This window comes from Peromyscus leucopus, chromosome 4 (assembly GCF_004664715.2).
Source record: "Peromyscus leucopus breed LL Stock chromosome 4, UCI_PerLeu_2.1, whole genome shotgun sequence".
Lineage (NCBI taxonomy): Eukaryota > Metazoa > Chordata > Mammalia > Rodentia > Cricetidae > Peromyscus > Peromyscus leucopus.
The window spans coordinates 14,818,423-14,833,355 of NC_051066.1; positions in this window are offsets into that span (position 1 = coordinate 14,818,423).

A 14,933-nucleotide genomic window follows, 5' to 3' on the forward strand; every position below is an offset into this window, starting at 1 on the left:
TATATTAGGAAAAATTTAAGATGCAGTGAGGACTTTTAGAGGGGGAAATTTTGACTATAAACTTTCAAAATAAAAGAGATGGAAAATCTTAAAATTTTCCACACTAACAAACTTGGGGTGGGACTAGCCATAACCCACACCTATAATGTCAGTGCTTAGGATTCAGACACAGAAGGATTTGAAGTTCAAAGCCAGTTGGGGAGGATGGAAGAGGGTGGGGGAAGAGAGGAAAAGAGGGAAAAAAGGAGAAGGGGAGGAAGAGAGAAAAATAATAAGAAACTAGGACAAACTATACTCATGCATCAAGAAACTTAGGTGAACTAGGGAAATTCCTAATAAGATACAAGTTGCCAAAACCATCTCAAGAAGTGGAAAATGTAAAAATACCTATATGAAACAGTAATTTAAAATCTGGCAGGAATAATGGCACACTCCTGTGATCCCAACACTCTGGGGGCTAAAGCAGCAGGATTTTGAGTTCAAGTCCAGACTTGGTTGAGACAGAAGACTCACTGAGCTTGAGGTTAGTCTAAACTACACAGTGAGTTCAGCGTCAGCCTGGGAGACATAGTGAAGCCCTGTCTCAAGCAAAAACAACCACCACCAACAAAAAGACCGTCATCCGATACATCCATCTCCCTTCTCATAAGGTCAAGCCAGTGTTCTTCCAGCTTCTCGGCCCTCTAAACTCTGGAGTTATTCTTGCGTCCTTATCTTCACATTCCACACTAGAAAGAAACACTTCCAGCTGGGCGGTGGTGGCACATACCTTTAATCCCAGCACTCGGGAGGTAGAGCCAGGCGGATCTCTGAGTTTGAGGCCAGCCTGGGCTACAGAGCGAGTTCCAGGACAGGCTCCAAAGCTACACAGAGAAACCCTGTCTTGAAAAACCAAAAAAAAAAAAAAAAAAAAAAAAAAAAAAAAAAAGAAAGAAAGAAAAGAAAAGAAAAACACTTCAAATACAAAAATAATATCCAAGACTTTATCCTAAGCTTGGTCCTTATTCAACTTCAGAGGAAACCCCTAGACGTGCAAAGCATGGCCAATCCTCTAATAGTCCCTCAAACCTTACCAAACACCAAAGACTTCCTATGTGATAAAAACTCCACATTAGGAAAGTATGTAGCAAAGCCTTTATGAAGTCCAGTTACTGGAGACCAAATAGTCCATTCCAGAAAGTCTACAAGTGTGGTGGTTTGAATGGAGAAATGTCTCTGACAGGCTCAAGTATTTTAACAATTGGTCTCCAGTTGGTGGGGCTGTTTGGGGGACATCGTGGAAACTTTAGGAGGAAGTCTTGCTGGAGGAAGTATGTTCCTGGGGGTGGACTTGGACAGTTCATAGCCTCACCCCACTTCACTTTGTTCCCTGCTTCCTGTGTGTGGATGGAGATGTGCTCTCTTAACTTCCGCTCTGGCTGTCTGCTGCCAAGCCTCACCACTACTGCCAGGCCATGGTGTTTTAGCTAAGTAACAAAAAGTAACTAATACATAAGCTATGGTCCTTAATAGTTATTTACACTGGATTCAGCATTAGAGAATTCATCCTGGGGAAAATCCTATGACCATAAAAACATGGCAAGGCCTTTAAATCTCAATCCTTATTCAAGTGAACTCACATTTGATAGGAATTTATACATGTAATTACTCTGGAATAGTAAGATATTTATTATGAGAAACGTTTTACAAATGTAAGAGAGTAGCATAACCTTTGCTCAGACCTCAGTAGTTCTCTCTCTCTTTCTGCTCTCTCTCTCTTTTCTCTCTCCGAGGATATGGCCATTACTGTTGCACTTGTGGAGGCCAGAGGTCAACGAGGCTCTTCTTCAACTGTTTCTCCACCCTGTTTTTGAAACAGGGTCTCTTGCTGAACCTGGAGCTTGCTGATTCTGCTAGACCGGTTTGGTTAGTGAGCCTCTGTGGTCCACCTGTCTCCACTCAGCTCTGTAATTACAGACTTATGCTGCCTTGCCAGGCTTTTTCTGTAGCTCTTGGTGTTACGGAGTTCTGACCCCTGGGAAAAGACTATAGACTCAATCCAATTATAAGTAAAAGACTTATTGATTACTGCTAGACAACAATCTCTGAGCCAAACTTGAGACTGATGTGAGAAGGTGGCCAAGGGAAAGATTTTCTTTTTAAATACATCTTTTTTTTTTTGAGATTTTTATTTATTTTGTTTTTTCACTTGTGTCTCTGGCTGTCCTGGAACTTGCTCTGTAGACCAGGCATTTTTCTTTATTTTATGTATATGGAAGTTTTGCAGGCACGTATGGACACCATTTGTGTGCAGTGCCCATGAAGGCCAGAAGAGGGCATTGTTTCTTCTGGGACTGGAGTTTCAGATGATTGTTAGCTGTCTGATGTGGGTGCTGGGACTCAAACCTGAGTCCTCTGGAAAAGAAATCAGTATTCTTAGTCACAGAACCATCTCTTCAGTCCCTGAGGGAAGTGTTAGTTATTATGTGGCACTGTTTACCCTGCGAGAAAAGCCACGGGGCACAACAAAACCCACTATAAGAGTTTATTAGGGCCAGGCATTGGTGGTGCATGCCTTTAATTCCAGCACTCTGGAGGCAGAAGCAGGTGGATCTCTGTGAGTTCAAGGCCAGCCTGGTCTACAGAGGGAGTTCCAGGACAGGCTCCAAATCTACACAGAGAAACCTTGTCTCAAAAAAAAAAAAAAAAAAAAAGAAAAGAAAAAGAAAAAGAAAAAGCATGTTAGTTATAACAAGTAGATGGTCACTGCTGTACATTTCTGGGTATGTGGGGGGGCGGTGGGGGGTCACTGAGTCAGGATTACTGAGAAATTATCTTCCAGGGACTGGAAGTCAGAGAACAAAGTCAGAGACGAACAGCTAGTGGGTACCAAGATGGATGCCTAGGTTTTTGTTTTTGTTTTCAAGACAGGGTTTCTTTTTGTAGTTTTGGTGCCTGTCCTGGATCTCGCTCTGTAGACCAAGCTGGCCTCGAACTCACAGAGATCTGCCTTCCTCTGCCTCCCAAGTGTTGGGATTAAAGGTGTGCACCACCACCACCTGGTGGATACCTAGTTTTTAGCCATCATTGAGGGACGCCCCTCAGATCCACAGTGCTGCTCTACCACAGATCTATCTCCTCAGCCCCTCACACCTCAGTCAGAATATACATGAAGGGGTTTTTGTTGTTTTGTTGGATGGTCTTGTTGCATGGGTCTCTTAGCTTCTGTCTCCTTGAAGGGAACAATTCAGCTGGAGCCGGGTGTGGTAGTGCACATCTTTAATCCCAGCACTTGGGAGGCAGAGGCAGATGGATTTCCTTTAAGTTTGAGGCTAGCCTGGACTACAATGTGATTTCCAAGACAGCCAGGGCTGCAGAGTGAGACCCTGTCTCAAAAAAAGAAAATTCAGTTGAAAGACACACACAAATTTAAGCATAAGTTTATTTAACAAATCAAAATCAAAGCAGGACATCCTAACAAATTAGAATGGGTTTCCACCAGGTGGAGGAGGGTACCAACAGAGAATCCTGTTTTTGGATTTTTAAAAGATTTTTATGAGTATTTATGAAGTAGGTAGCAGTAGCATATTTGTGGGGTAAGGTGATGCTTTTCTCTTGCAAGTCTTAGTGTATCCAGGGACTCCTTGACTTCTAAAAGCCTCACAGCTTTGGGGGTGGGGGAGATATGCACAAGAAATGAAGAATGAAACTTGAGATAGTGCCGAGTCTCTGCAATTCTATCTGGGCAGTGGTGGCGCACGCCTTTAATCCCAGCACTCAGGGGGCAGAGCCAGGCGGATCTCTGTGAGTTCGAGGCCAGCCTGGGCTACCAAGTGAGTCCCAGGAAAGGCGCAAAGCTACACAGAGAAACCCTGTCTCAAAAAACCAAAAAAAAAAAAAAGAAGAATGAATTCTATTGGCTGATAAACAGAGTTCAAAGGTAGGGCCTAGAGTAGCAATTCTCAACCTTCCTAATGACCTTTTAATGCATTTCCTCATGTTGTGGTGACCCCGGACTATAAAATTACTTTCGTTGCTACTTTATAACTGTAATTTTACTACTGTTATGAATCGTAATGTAAATGCAGGATATCTGATATGTGACCCCTGTGAAAGGGTCCTTCGACTCCTTAGAGGAAGGATCTGTGATAATCATAAGGATAGATTCTGTTGGTGGAGGAGGCAAAGTACGTTGGGCCTCTCTCATAGGAATGTGTTCTCTTAGCTGCAGGACTAGGGCCTGAACATCGTTCAGGATATTGGGGGATGCAGGTGGAGGCTGGCTCCTAAGAAACGAGCAAAGAATCACCAGGTTGACTGACCACTTTTCACTCTGGCATCCCAGGTGACTAGGTGCCGTTTGTTCCCTTCCACCGAAGAACATAAGCCCACATGATTGACAGCCCTGGTTTCTCCAATGCTTATTCTCAACTGTGCTTCCTACAATAGTGGGCTACTTAGATCTCCTCTTTAGGGTGTATCTTCTGGTGGTCCACCAGAAAACACTACACTTGGTGTAGTGCAGATCCTTCTCTAGTGCACGTGTGTGAGACAATATCCTGGTGCTTTAGATTCTGATATAGCAGGAACAAAACATCTGCAGCTTCAGGGCCAGACAACCACGAAGGAGCCTTCTGACCCTCAGGAGACACAGACACCAAAACACAGCTGTAGTTTCCCATCTAACCCCTTTGTGAGGCTGCTTGAGGTCCCATGTTGGATTTCATGGGTGTCTGCCAGTGAAGAAACTTGATGCTTTATCATGAAAGCTGGTGTTAATCCCAAAGACAGGAGGAAAAAGACCACTGACCCAAATCATCATGGCCAAATTAATCAAAGCAAGCATTTTTATTCATGTACATGGGCTGTCTCCCTCTAAGGTAGGGTTTGAGAGGTCAGCATTGGATGTGAGAAGACAAGGCTCAGGGATAGGGGGTTTTCAAATGGGGGATTTGGTGGGCAAATTTCAAATGGGCAGGGTTATAGGAGCAGAACATAACAAGGTCGTCATACAACATTTTGAAACAAAGTTAGAGTTGCAAGATGGTTATAAGCAATTTTTTAAACAAAGGCATGGTTGCTATTCCTGGACCAGGCCATACAGAACCATTTGTAGTTAAGGTTCCTGCTGGGGCATAGCCCAATCCTTTTTTTTTTTTATTTATTTAATTTTATTTTATATGCATTGATGTGAGGGTGTCAGATCTCCTGGAACTGGAGTTACAGACAGTTATGAGCTGCCATGTGGGTGCTGGGAATTGAACCTGAGTCCTCTGGAATAGCAGCCAGTGCTCTTAACCACTGAGTCATCTCTCCAGCCCCAGCCCAATCCTTGAGAAACCAGAGGTTTAATCATAAAGAGGAATGAACCTAGTTTTTCTTTGCTATAAGATGGTTTTTAAGCCTGAAGGCAGTCTGGTTCTCACTGGGGCCAGTATTTTACAATAGCTCATCAGGTGTACAAAGAGGATGGGATGTTGGCAGTCTTAGAGACCTCATGTCCTAACTCTATTACTCATGTCTGTCTTCTACTTAATGGTCTCATGTATCCAAGGAGAGCTTCAGACTCTCTGACCTTCTGCCTAAACTTCTGACTCAACTGCCTAACTGCTAAGATTACAGGTGTGGTTGCAAGAATTCCTTCCCTAGAGAGATGTTATTTACCCCTCCTTATAAGGTCCCAACAACAAACCAAAGTTCAATGCCACAAAAGTTTACCCTAGGCCAGGCGGTAGTGGCACATGCCTTTAATCCCAGCACTTGGGAGGCAGAGGCGCGTGGATCTGTGAGTTTGAGGCCAGCCTGGTCTACAGAGTGAGTTCCATGTCCATGACAGCCAGGACTGTTTCACAGAGAAACCCTGTCTCAAAAAAAAAAAAAAAAAAAAAAAAAAAAAGTTACCCTGGAGAACCAATGAGTTTGTTTGTTTGTTTCCAAGACAGGGTTTTTCTCTGTGTAGTTTTGGTGCCTGTCCTGGAACTCACTCTGTAGACCAGGCTAGCCTCGAACTCACAGAGATCTGCCTGGCTCTACCTCCCGAGTGCCGGGATTAAAGGCGTGCGCCACCACTGCCCAGATAGAATTGCGCCTGGCTCAAGAATCAATGAGTTTAATAGACTTGTAGAGCATGGATGAGGGGTTACTCTTAACAGGAGTGAGGGTGACCCCAAAGCAGCCGCACTGGAAAGTCTCTATCCTGCATGAATGATGGTTTTCCACAGAGCTCCCTCCACTAACCTTCTCCTGTCTATATGCTTTAGCTCATCCTTGAGATCCCAGGACCATGTACAGTTATGGCTGAATTGAATACAAATGGCAGGGAGGAGTAGCCGGATCCTCAGATGAGGATCCAATGACCCTCTCCATTCACCTCTCCCTTCTATGAGAGATGTCAACAGTCCACATGCCTGATCTTGATGGCTTCTATCAAGTAGACACAGATGATCTCATGACAATACCAGCTGCTTGGCATTAAAGACTATCACACTACCACACCTGGGATTATTGAAAAAGAAAACCCACAAATATATGGCACAGAATAAAACTATAAACTATTACCTATAATTTACTGGACATCTTTGATTGATGTGGTTGGGAACGGGGAATGAATACCATAGATACCAGAATGCTACAGATAGCTCCTCTCAGAAAGGATAACTTTGTTATAAATTCAAATGTCCCTTCACTTGAAAACTGTGGAAAGTGCAATTCTTTTTTTTTTATTTTATGTATATGAGTGCTCTATCTGCATGTACTACTTTATGCCAGACGAGGACATCAGATCCCACTATAGATGGTTGTGAGCCACCATGTGGTTGCTGGAAATTGAACACAGGACCTCTGGAAGAGGAGCCAGTACTCTTAACCGCTGAGCCATCTCTCCAGCCCCAAAATGCAATTCTTATATCACTGTTTCAGAGGGGAGAAAAAAACTCTGCTTCCTGAGAGTTTGTAGTCTGTATTTTTTCTAGACCTGAAAGTTTATTATAAATCAAAATGTCAATAAACTCTGAAAAGCATTAAAGATGCTCTACATATACAAATATCCAATCTTTAACTAACACTTAATTCTTTTTAATAGTACTGGCTGGGCATGGTGGTGCATGCCTTTAGTCCCAGCACTTGGGAGGCAGAGGCAGGTGAATCTCTGTGTTCAAGGCCAGCCTGATCTACAGAGAAAGTTCCAGGACAGCCAGGGCTACACAGAAAACTCTGTCTCAAAAAAACAAAATTTAAAAAATAAAAAGACTGTAGTTGATGTAAAATTTCTAGTTATTTGTAGTAAATTAAATGGAATGGTTCTATGAAAAATAAAAGGTAGAGACCAGAGCCGGGTAGTGGTGGTGCACATCTTAATCCCACCTACATGGTGGCTACAACCATCTATAACTCCATTTCCAAGGGCTCTGAACTTCCTCACCTGGCCTCTGAGGGCATTGTACATTCTCTTAGTGCACAGACATACTGTAACAGGATCCCAGATCTTAGTAGATCCCCAGAGCTAAGCACAGCTGACGCTGTGATGGAAATTCCATTCAGGCCATCAAACGCAGCATGTAGACAGCACCACCTACTAAAATGAAAACAAAGACCTAATCCATCAAAGTGCGTAGTTCTGGGGAAGTCTAGAAATGTGCTAACCTTGCTTTTTGGCTTTTGTAGTCCCGCTCTGGCTAACTGTTCTTCTTAACTGAAGTATGGCAACCCAGGATATTGTTTTTGTGCTTAAAAGTCACCCTGAGAAAGGCTCATCAGGGCTCCACTGGGATCCTGAACACTCCATGCAGTTGATGGATAGCTAATAATAAAGACGTTCTATTGGCTTAAATCCATGTCTGAGCAGTCTTCTCTGGTAGATACCCCACAACAATACATGTTGGCAAAGCACTTATACACATAAAAAATATAATATTTTTTTAAAAAACCTATGAGTAAATAAATAACCTCAAAATATTGTGGCTAGCCAGGCGGTGGTGGTGCATGCCTTTAATCCCAGCACTCGGGAGGCAGAGGCAGGCGGATCTCTGTGAGTTCGAGGCCAGCCTGGGCTACCAAGTGAGTTCTAGGAAAGGCGCAAAGCTACACAGAGAAACCCTGTCTCGAAAAACCAAAAAAAAAAAAAAAAAAAAAAATTGTGGCTAAAATAGAAAGCAAAGGGCTGGAATATAGTTCAGTGTTAGGGTACTTGTTTAACATGTACAGATCCCTGGGTTTGATCCACAGCACCACCAAAAAATTATAAAAAACAAAAACTAGGCATGATGTACGTCTATAATACTAGCACCTTGAAGATGGAAGCAGGAAGATCAGGAACTCAAGGTCATCCTTGCTACACAGCAAGTTAGAGGCCAGCCTGGGCTCATTGTGACTGTTTCAAAGCAAAACAAAAAGCAAGAAGGGATACAGTGGCTATCCTTTACCACTGTTCATTCCAGCAGAACCAAGTGGAACTGTCCCTCCTCCCACCAGGCTGCTAAGACCCAGCCTTAGCCCTCTGCTTGAATGCCCCTCCTCTGGAGCTTGCTTCACTGGCCACACCAGAGCCTTTCCTGAGTCTTTGTGTTTCCTGTGGGACATATCCTGGGCAGGAGCCTCCCTAGCAGCCCTAGAGTTGGACCCATGCTTAGCAGTGCCAGGAGTGACCTTGCAGTGCTGTAGCTGCAGTCACTACAGGGCCACATGGTTTGTGATCATGAATTGACCTCCTGCTTAACCAGGGAGGGCACTTACTGCTCCTAGGGAAAAAGAGGCTTGCAAACTCCCCCAGAGAGACGAAGAAATCCATGTGCTATCTTTTGTATAGGGAGAACTAACCTACAGGACTGTCTCACTCAACTGAGCATTATCCCCAGGTTACAGGGATAAGGTAGTGGTTTAAACACAGATTCTTACATTGGAGATGGGCCAGTAACTGAAGGGGGGGGGGCTGTAAAACATTTGTCAAAAGTGAAAGGTTTCTGAATGTACAGTGACCTAAAATTAGTTCAAAATCAAATACATAATAAATTTGAGGTATTTTTGGTAGTGTTCATCCATGTTACATAGTGCAAATTCACTGCAGGCTTGTTTAACAAAAACACATGCACTTTGAATTTCACATGATGTCACAACTGAAGAGGCCTAACTTCACATTAGTACAGCCACTACAGGATGCAGACGAACAATATAGGGACTAGGCTTCACCCTTACAATAACCAGGAAAAGCCGCAAACTGTACCCTGCAAGGGACCAATCAGAATTGAGACAAATAAGTACTAGATGCTCCAAGACATAAAGGATAGCTTACATCACTTGTATATAGGTTGCCTTGCGGCAACACCAGTACCAATCCCTGTTTGACAAGACTTCTGTTGCCCCGCTTCTGCCCAATCAGGACTTCAACCCCATCTGAATCTGGAATTCCTCCATCCCCTCATCCTTTACTTCCTAAAAACTCTGCTTCAACTGAGCTGGAGGCTCTCCCTGATCCAACCGCTGTGTCAGAATGGACGGAGAGCCCAAGCTCAAGCTTGCAATAAAGGCTCTTTGCTTTTGCATACAAACTCGGACTCCTGGTTTGCATACAAACTCTCGGTCTCTTGGGGGCTCATAATGACAGGCATAACAACAACAGGTAGTACCAACAGGCTGCCTGAAACACCTTGGCTCAGGTTTGATGTTATGGATTTCAGGGTTTTTACTGTACATACCAAGCTTTATTTCCATACAGGAACATAGTAGTTTAATTCTGTAAAACAAATACTTTATTGTTTTACTACCATTATTCCTAAACATATATCAAATTACCGTATCTTTTGATTATATCATGTAAAAAATGTTCTATTTTTTAAAGTTGGATTTAATTTTTTCTCTTCTTTTTCTTTCTTTCTTTCTTTTTTTTTTTAATTTTTTGAGACAGGGTTTCTCTGTGTACCTTTGGAGCCTGTCCTGGAACTCACTCTGTAGACCAGTCTGGCCTCGAACTCACAGAGATCCGCTTGCCTCTGCCTCCCAAGTGCTGGGATCAAAGGTGAACACCACCACTTCCCAGTTTCTTTTTCTTTTTTTGAGACAGCATTTCTCTGAATAGTCTGGATGTCCTGGAGCTTGCTCTGTAGACCAAACTGGCCTAGAACTCAGAGATCTGCCTACCTCTCATTTCTAAGTGTTGGGATTAAAAGTGTGTGCATCTACTACCAGTTGGTGTTGAATGCCTTTGATCCCATCACTTAGAAGGCAGATGCAGGCAGATCTCTGTAAATTCAAGGCCAGCCTGGTCTGTAGAGAGAGTTCCAGGACAGCCAGGGAAACACAGAGAAATCCTGTCTCAAAACACACACACACCCCCAAAAAATAGTGTGCAACCACGCCTGGACTTCCATTTGAGTTTCAAAACAATTGTTAAGTGAATTTTGGCTTGGAATTGGGGCCGATTTCTGACAATTTCTAAAATAGCCCTAAACATACTTCTACCATTTTATATTACATTTACATGAAGCAGTAACCTCAGCATTGATGATTATAAAATCAAAATGTCAAACAACTCTGAAAAACATTAAAGATGTTCTACATACTCTAATATCCAATATTCAACCAAGACTTAATTCTTTTTTTTTTTTTTTTTTTTTTTTTACACAGGATTTCTCTGTGTAGTCCTGGCTGTCCTGGAACTCACTCTGTAGACAGGGCTGGCCTTGAACTCACAGAGATCCCCCTGCCTCTGCCTCCTGAGTGCTGGGACTAAAGGTGTGTGCCAACACTGCCCTGCTCAACTTAATTCTTTTTAAAGGGTTTTAGAACTACCATTGTTTTTTATGGAGAGCATCGTGGATGCTCTCTGCCATGGCACATATGTGGAGGCCATAGAACAACCCACCGTATGGGTCTCAGGGATCATATTCAGGTCGCCAGGCTTGATGGCCAGCACTGTGACCCGCTCAGCCAGCTCACTGACCCAAAGTAGACATTGTCCTCATAGCGGCACACACCTGTAATCTCAGCACTCAGGAGGCCATGTGCAGGTGGATCTCTGGGAGTTTGAGACCAGCCAGGGCTACAGAGAAATCCCCAACCCCAGCCTGCTTTCTTATAGAACCCGAGACCACCAGTCCAGGCATGGCACCCCCCATCATGGGCAGGGCCCTCCTCCATCAGTCAGTAATTAAGAAAATGCCTTATAGCTGGATTTTTTCTTTCTTTCTTTCTTTCTTTCTTTCTTTCTTTCTTTCTTTCTTTCTTTCTTTCTTTCTTTCTTTCTTTCTTTCTTTCTTTCCTTCTTTCCTTCTTTCTTTCTTTCTTTTTTTCAGAGCTGAGGACCAAACCCAGGGCCTTGTGCTTGCTAGGATCCGCCTGGCTCTGCCTCCTAAGTGCTGGGACTAAAGGCGTGTGTCACCACCACCTGGCTATAGCTTGATCTTATGGAGGCATTTTCTTAATTGAGGTTCCCTCGTCTAAGATGACTCCAGCTTGTGTCAAGTTGACATAAAATTAGCCAGCACTGAGCCATCTTCCAGCCCTAGCAAGCCCCAGGAAACGCTGTGAACTGTAGCATTATTTAAATGAGTGGCTTTGTCGGAGGAGCAAAGGACTTTGGGAGCTTGCACAAAAGGGACACATCTAATCCCATTTGGTCACAATCAGAACTGTGATTGGTTTTCATGGGGAGTCCTGGCAATTTCTTCCAAAATTGGGCCTGAGCACCACTAATAAGTAAACCCAGTGCCCAGTTGTGTGATCTAAAACTGGGCCCTCCAGGTAGCTCTCCCAGGGGAGCTGCCTCTCTCCTGGCTCCAGACTGCCAGGAAAGGAGACAATGGCCCCCCCAACCCCGGTTACAAAGAGAAAGGAGTTGGAGAAACTTCAGCAGCATCTTTTTTCAGGACCTAGATGCCAGGCCGTTAAAGTACAACCATCCCTTTATACAGATCCCAACTAGACTGAAAGCATCAATGCTCTGACCTACTTATAGGAGCTGCCGGAGGCTGAGGAGATAACAGCCAGTGAAGTGCTCTTGAGGACTCCAGTGTGGGTCCCAGACCCACATAAAAAGCCAGGTCATGTTGGCATGAGCCTGGGATCCTAAAGTATGGGTGCTAGAGCCAGGAGGACCCCAGGGACTTGTTGGTCAGCTGGTCTAGTCAAATTGGTAAGCTTCAGGCTCAATGAGAGACCCTGTCTCAAAAAAATAAGGTAGCTGAAAGGCAGGGTGGCTCAGTGGGTAAAGGCACTTGTCACCAAGCCAATCCTGATAACCTGGGCTCTATCCCTGGGGCTCACACAATGGAAGGATAGAATCAATTCACGCAAGTTGTCCTCTGACCTCCACGTTTGCATAGGCATGCACACATATTAAAAAAATAATGTGAATAGTGACTGAGAAAGACAGTATATGTTGACCTCCAGCCTACACCAATGCACACACACACACACACACACACACACACACACACACACACACACACGAACTGCTGGGAAAAGTGCCCTTGTTATCTTTATCTTTTATTTGGTAGCCTTAGCCAGAGATGGTAGAGGTTCCAGTCAACCCTTAAGAGGTCATCCATGTCCAGTTGGCTGATTGGACGTGTGTCATGAAGAAGGCAGCCCAAACCACCAAGTCTGCAGCAGGAGAGATCCTGAAGTGACACCTAAGGACTGAATCTTTACTCTATGCCCAATTCAAAACATGTGATGACCATAAGCTTGACATCTGGAGCACTCAAAGTTCTGAGACTTTTATCCTCTACATGTAGTGCCAGAGAGGACAGGGACAGGGAGGAGAGGGGCTGGTGGAGGAAGGCACTGGAACAGTGTGGGTAACGATGTGTGTCAGGAGATGATACAGGCTGATCAGAATTCTTGCTGGTAACTGGCTGTTCTCTGTGAGGCCCTTGGCTGCCCCAGATCATTTTACCTGGTGGCCAGGCCTACTGCTGGCCAGTCCCAACCCCCAACCCAAACAGAAGCAGCCCCTAGCAGCTGAACATCAGGTGAAGGCCTATTCTCTGCCCACAGGGCCAGTATGGGTAACATCTGCACGCGGCTCATACCTCTCCTCTCTTTGGGGACTGTTAGCTTTCTCCTTTCATTCTGGCTCCCACTTGGTGAAAATGTATCCATAGGTTGACCCTAAGCCTGGTTTGCAGTGATTCACCTCTAGAAAGAGTGCAGAGCCCATTTATTATCTCAGCTTCTGATCTGAGTTATGAGGAACCTAGTGAGCCAGCCTGGGTTAGCTAACAATCCATATTTGGCCAAGTAGTGGTGAAAAACACCTTTACTCCTAGCACTTGGGAGGCAGAGGCAGGCAGATCTCTAAGTTCGAGGCCAGCCTGGCCTACAGAGTGAGTTCTAGGACAGCCAGGACTACACAGAGAAACCCTGTCTCAAAAAAGGGGTGGGGGTGGGGATTTAGCTCAGTGGTAGAGCGCTTGCCTAGCAAGCACAAGGCCCTGGGTTCAGTCCTCAGCTGTGAGGGAAAAAAAAAAAACCTCAGCCAGGCGGTGGTGGCGCATGCCTTTAATCCCAGCACTCGGGGGGGGGGCAGAGCCAGGTGGATCTCTGTGAGTTCAAGGCCAGCCTGGGCTACCAAGTGAGTTCCAGGGAAGGCACAAAGCTAAACAGAGAAAAAAAAAAAAAAAAAAAACCCTCAAAAAACAAATCCATATTTGTTTTTGGTTTGTCTGTTTGTTGTTTTTTATTTTGTTTTGTTTTAATTAAAGGCATGTACTACCACCACCTGGCTCCAATCTGTATTTATCCACGAACTGAGGTCAATGGGTCCTGTGTCTAATTGACTTAAATTAGGAGTTTGAGGGAGAAAATCTCTTCATGATAGGGTTGCAATTGCCAGAGCAGAGAAGGGACATGGACAGAATCATGAGCGTCCACAGCCTCCTTCCTAGGTGCTTTCTGCAGAGCAGGACTGCCCACAGTAGTCCACCAGTAGAGCTGGGGCTCAGTCCCAACCTGGGGACCCACCACAGGACATTCCTAATCATTTTTAGTCATGTTCACAGCCTTTGTCTCCCGGGGACCTAGAGAGATCCCAGCCAGGCCAGTTTGCTAGTCAGTCTGTTATTGCAGAGGGGAAGCAAAATTGGTGCCTTCTATGATGCAGCCAGCCATGATGGGGGTGTGGAAGAAGGCCCCAAAGAATAATGGGGAACAGAGTCAAAAGAGATGATGGGTGGGGTAGGCCTCCTTCTTGCCCTCATTTTTGGGAACTTCCCAAGGAGTTTAGACCAAAAGATTCAAGACCCACAGCCTGAGCAGGGCAGTTGTATGCTGGCAAGTGGGCTCTCAGGAAGTGGGGAAGGAAGCCCCACTGCTTGGCAAATCTCCCATGGAATAAATAAGTAACTCTACTACGGTCGATTTCAGATTCCTGGCTGGGAAGAATTGCTTGCTGCTCTCTGAATATTCAGTAAGCATCTCTATGGTGGGAGTAGGAGCCGTCTCCAGCCCCCCTGAGGGTCTGGGGCGGACTGGCGGCTCCTGCCCTGTCATGGAGAAACAGAGCCCACCCCTACATAGCCTCCATTTCCTGTCTCGCCAGAAGCCATAGACGTCTGGAGGTAGCCCCAACTCACCTGCAGATGGTGTCACCTCTAGGCCTCCAGAAAGCTGTTGGAGCACCAGAGCCCCGAGGCTAGAGCTCTTTGCCCTATGTTCCTCAACGCCAGAACAGAGTATTCAGGCATGTAACCCCCAGGTGGCAGAGAGAAGAAAGGGGACCAAGGGGGGGCGCTTAAACAATGCCACAGGCCTGCCTGTCCTCTGCTCCAGGAAGACAGTTTTAGCAAGAAGAACCGGGAGTGTGAACGTGAGGGTCCAGAGGTCCCCCCTGCACTGCTCAGCACTTAGGTGTGGAGACCACCTGCTTTGTCCCCTAGGAAGCATTTACAGTGCCGCCTGCAAAATCTTTGGTTGCTATTGGAAATAGTGATGTCACTGGCAGGGGCGGAGCTTCAGCTCTT